The following is a 6,030-nucleotide window of genomic DNA, read 5'->3' as shown; positions in this document are numbered from 1 at the left end:
CAGTTTTTCTGTAATATCTTCACAATAGACAACAGTAATCGAAAAGTGGAAACGCAGTGCGCTAGACAATATTATTTTGCATGAGATTTCTTTACTATGGCACACCAATCTGCTTTCGTTTTGCAACTATTTATAGATTTAGCATTTATTTGCAGGTTTATAAGTCTGCTGTCCCAATAAACAGTGTGAATTCGTATGATGATATTGATATTATATAAATACATTCTATTAACTACAATTTTATGGTGTGTAGGTTATAACATAATGTCATATTAATAATCCTATATACAGGGAAAGTCAAAATGATGGACCCGATTTCAGAAATGTATTGTGTGAAATCTAACAAATATATGTTATTATGAAACATGTGCTAAGAAAGGAAAACTCTTAGTTTTGTTGGATCATATTCACAAATGTACCGTGTCCTGCGAAAACGAACTAAGCGCCACTTTAATACTTTTAAGAAAATTACGTATAAAGGTTGATGTCCAACATTAATGTAGCCGTAATCAAAAGTGAAATTATGTTTCTTTTTTTAGAAAGGTGTTGGTTTTCCTCTCTTTTTGATTGTGAAAAATGTTCTAATGCGTATCAGGAACCAAGCGTCGCATTTACGTGGATTTTCGAAGTTTGGCACTTACTTCATTTTTGCATAACACGGTACAAATGCTCTACGTAAGCACCTCGCGTAACATGGCACACATGAAGCCGATAGCCTATCTCCTACCAAACCTTTAGTAGCATCTTTCCGTCAATATCAGCGATGGCTGATGTTATGCGGACACGCAGATCATTCAATGTTGTTGAAAGTGATGGTAGATAAACATGATCCTTTACAAAACCCCATATGAAGAAATCATACGGAATCAAGTCATTTATACACAAATCACAGACTTGTTTACGTGATAATGAAGCACACACAATAATATCTCTGCCTTCCATTCAACGCCATTTTCCTTAATTGCCCGCTACTGACTCCTAGCGCTAGAAAATGGAAACATTGAGTGGAAACTAAATTTTGCAAGTTAGCCTTTCGAAGTGCAAGTCTCACAATAACGTATGTTTGTTAAATTTCACAAAATTACTTTCTGAAATCGGGCCCATCATTTTGATTTGCCGTGTATAATTATTTGCAGTTTGGCCTCTTATTATTTCATGTTATAGTAAGCTTCCAGAGACTAGATTACGAGTTGGTATTTTATTTCTTTAAAAAAAAATGCAATGTGTTGTAAATGTTGTAAGTTGATCAATATGCAAGTTAATAAAATACATATTTTATGTGTAAACGTATTTAGATATCTATTAGATCCATAAATTATCATATAGCATATATTGAACACCAAAAATTGCGACATTTTGTTGCTGAAAAAGAAAACTACATATATAAGGCCCCATCTAACCTAAATCCGACACTGCTTAAAGTTATAAAACAGGGCCGGGTCTAGAAGGTTGAAGCTGGGGGTCAATCAACCAGACCCCAGATAATGATAGGTACACCATGAGTTTATTATAACTTTCAAAACTATATAAATAACTAGCAGCGTTCACCCCGCTTCGCTGCGGTCACCCCGGAACGCAATAAACCTTGTTAATTAGATAATTTTTACTTTTTCGCTTTCAAGTGATATGATAAAAACCATAGTAGATTCCAGTAAATGTTAACATTATATGGCCTGTCATTTATGTTAACCCGCCGAGTCACATGGTCATGCGGGTTGCATATAAATACGTTTATTTTTACCTATGATGAACTAATAACAAAGGATTTGTACGTATGGACACTTGAATGGTCAATTATCTCAAGACACTGGTAATTAAAAATTAAAGTGATATGATAAAAACCATCTAGGGTCCAAATCCTAATAACCCCCCAAAAATGAAAGAAATTGGTTCAGCCGTGTTAGCGTGATGAGTTCACAAAGGATTTGTGCGTTCTCTTTTATATATATAGATAGCTTAAATTTTTTGTCAATCAAAAAAATGGGGAGCCTAGGCTCCCCGGCCCTGATTTGGATAAGAATCCGCTACTGATTTGGATAAGAATCTAATTTTTTTTTAAAACAAGTAATTCTTGTCAACCTACTTGTGTACAGTAGTTATATAAATATATAAACGTGTCGTGATTGGAATACTTTGCCAACCTCGGTACGTGAGTCAAAATCTTTAGTATCTTTTAAAAGAGCAGTTTATAATTTATTGTTATTGAAGCAGGGTTGAATGGACACAGAGACAGAAGAACCAATAGAGAAGCTTGTCATAAAGATATGAAACTCAACATTCATTACATATTGTAACATGTATGTACTTTCGTGTAGCACTATATGATATTTGTGTGTGTTATTTGTGTGTGTGTGTGTTCAAGTGACCGTGTTTCTTGTGTCTTTTTTACTTTCTAACTTTTTTTCTTTTGCTATTGTTAGCTATATTCTTTGATTTTTCAATTTTGTGTCATGTTTAGGTGGTAGATAAGGCTACATATAGCCTTAACCTTGACATGTAAAATAAGTCGAAATAAATAAATAAATAAATTAGAAAAAAGTACTCTTTATTCAAAGTTCTTTGATGGGAAGTACGATGGCTTAGGGTGGAGCGTTCACTTCTAGTGCAAGGGATCACTGGTTCGATTCCCCTTCCACGTGATGAACACCATATTCCCTTTTTTCGGATTCTCCCATTTCCTTCCACATTATCATTCTACAAATTAAATCGCCAGTTTTGAGAAGGAAATGTAGATCAGAAATTTACAATATGATGTCTTGTGCTCTGCATCATCTCCTATGTTATTTCCAATTATTTCCAAATTGTTCTGCACCTGAGTTGTATAATTTCATAATTCGCAAGTTTCAGTACAAACTTGGTGGTTATTGAATGGATGCTCTACCACTTATACATTTTTTTCTTCGAGTTCTCTATATTTTGGTTTTTGACTTCTTCCATTCTTAAAACTAACGATTCAATTATTTTATTATCAATTAGTTTCATTAATTTATCCATCTGCTTTAGCCTACAGGTACATAAAACCTGAAATTGCATTTCGTTTGAAAATTCTTTGCGAAGATACTTAAGTGAATAATCCGAGAAGGGAAGACGGGAAATGCTTCGTATGACTTTTTTTTTTTTTTTTTGTAAATATAAAGAGTTGTGAAAACACCCTCTCCCTCAAAAAAAAATGTGTGTATATAGATTACAGTATATACACCTCGTTCATGACACTTTTACCAATTCTTAAAAAGCAAAAAATAAGAAAAAGTCTCAGAGAATAAATCCCGTAGTAGTTCTTGATTTTACTCCGCGACAACAGCGCCATAACAACTGAAGCGGCTGTGAGAAACGTTGAATATTTTGCTTGTCTTCCCTCGTCACTAACGCCGCCTTGTGAGCACTGTGCCAACTACTGTCACTGACAGAAGAAACAACCCTAGATCAAGCAAGCGGTAGATTCCCACTGTTTGCTAGACAACAAACAGTGTTGCTTACTCTGTATTTTCTTCAAAAAGATTTTTATTAATGTAAATGCATAATCTATAATCACCTGTATAAAAATAGGTCAGGGTGTGCTTATTGTTTTCTCTCTCTCTCTCTTTCCAGAGAGTGTCTTCCTGGCTTTATTCTCGTGCTGGAGAATCAAGTTTAATTCACTGAAAGTACATGCAACGTCTAGCTTCAATAAGGCTCCCCACACGTCCCACGGCGCAGTGGGTCTCCGAAAAAGTCGAATCCAGAACGAGTTGTATACTATGTAAATTAGTAATTACTATAGATTTTTTTTCCAAGTGTATATGCTCATACAGGCGCGCACCCAGAAATTTTTGTTGGACGAGGTCCAAGCTTTGGGTTATGGGGTCCAATATTATAAGCCACTACGTCTATGTAGTATTGAACGGGTATTATTCTGAATCCGAAAAGACGATAAGTAACTAAAACATTCCCACCTATATTTTCAAGTAAAAATGATAGAACTAGATTGTTTTTATAAGAGAAAGAATACAAATTAAGTGTAAGCTCAATATTTTCTGTTACACCAATCACTTCCCTGTTACACAAGTATAGTTTTATTGAGAAAGTTTTCAAATGTATGTTGAGTTATGAAGTTTTGGGGGGGTTGGACCTGATGTACCCCCGTGGGTACGCTCCTGTGCGCGTATGCAAATGCATATTTTGAAGGTTACTGCATATTCTAAAGGTATTTGCATATTTTTTCATATATTTGAAATAAATAATCCTTTTAACATCCTTAGCATCATATATCTGTAGTTTCTTGTAGTGGCGTACGTAGGGAGAGCTTCAGGGTTTAAACCCGTTAGGGTATCAGGGTAAGCTCAGGATATATCTATCATGGTCTGGAATCTTCCCCACATCTGTAAACCCCCCCCCCCAGGTTTTACCTTCTAGATCCGCCTCTGAGAGCAAAATATGTAAAAATAAACATTTAACATTTTATGATATGTATTCAATCACCTGAAAATACACTGTAAAAAATTTCATAGATAAATTTACATAAAAACGGTGGCAATTTGTTTGCCACTCCTCTATGTAAATCAATTTACACGTATAAAGTAAAATTACTAATATTAAATGGTGTAAAATTACATTTTTATCAATAAAAATATCATACTTTCTTATAAGTTTACTGTAAATTTGTAAAATAACCCAGCAGATTTTGTAATTTAATCTAAGGAAATGTGTATCAACTTACAAAATTTATAATTTTATATTGATGATTTTATATTGATGTTAGGCAATTTAATTACAAAAATTTTTTTCAGTGTATATTACTTTGGGAGGTTGAACTTCTAGGTACGCAATTGGTTTTGTGTGTACTGGACATCCGTTAAGAATATGATGTTCCTACCCTCTGATTAAAGGTAATACCCTTTTCTAACATTAAGATTTTTTTGCTTTCATGTATATTTTTCGACAGTTGTTGAGATAATTATGCGTTTAAAAAACTCAAGGTGCATTCCTTCTATGGGTCACTCGATCTTTTAAATTGTTCCCAAGACGAAACTTTAAAAAAGTCAAATTCAGGACTAAAAAGATCAATCCAATCATTCAGTACATAATAGAATCTGTATATCTGTTTCAATGACTCTCCCGAACTTTCTGAGTCATTGTATAGTACAAAGTTTGTCCAATCACGTCAGTTGCTGTTAAAAGGTCCTTTCTAGCCTATAAACTTATTTAAACAAACAATAAACAAAGTTCGATAGCAGGAAATTTTGAAGAACTTCTAGTAGTGCACTGTGTAAATTCATTTGCTTGCTTTAGCTCTGTAAATAAATAAAACTGAAATTAATAAGCTGTTTCACAATTGTATATTGTTTTATTTACAGTGCAATTTTAAAAAAAAACTTTTTGGTGCATATTTGGAACCATACTTTGGCGCATATAAATCCGGTCCTAGGAATTGCAACTTCTTACATTATAGTAACTCGCAAAAGCAAATCTTGTTTTAAAAATCTTACCAACAGGACTTTATCATTAAATTTAGAGTGGGGAATGGTTTTGATATCTTTACTTTTCAGCTCATTGATTTAAATGGGAAAGTTTCTTCTAGTTTCTTTGAAATGAAGCGCCTGGAAGCGATTATCTCTGATGCGATTCCTGGTTAAGTAAGCTCGTGGTGTTTAACATTGTGTCCTTGGGTTTTTCCGAGGTACTCCCGTTTCCTCCTACATTCTCATTTCACCATTTTTTACATCCACATTCTCATTCCATTAATTAATTTCATAACCATTCATTGTGGAAGTTCTAACTTTCTTCGCACATTTCCATTCCATTTATTTCTTTCATAATAATTCACTGTAGAGGTTTTCCCGTTTCATTCCACATTTTCTTTCCATTAATTCTTTTCATTGTTGAGGTTCTCCTATAGTGATGAGCGAAAGAGCCTTGGTCTTGCAGTTTTTGCAAGAGTTTTGTATGCAAGACCAAGACCAAGACCAAGGATTGCAAGACCAAGACTAAGACTCTTGCGCAAGAGTCTTGCACAAGTACCGGTACTACTTGATTTTTTTTTTTTATAGAATG

This window comes from Thermobia domestica, chromosome 9 (assembly GCF_964235325.1).
Source record: "Thermobia domestica chromosome 9, izTheDome1.hap1.1, whole genome shotgun sequence".
Lineage (NCBI taxonomy): Eukaryota > Metazoa > Arthropoda > Insecta > Zygentoma > Lepismatidae > Thermobia > Thermobia domestica.
This window is presented reverse-complemented; position numbering follows the sequence as displayed.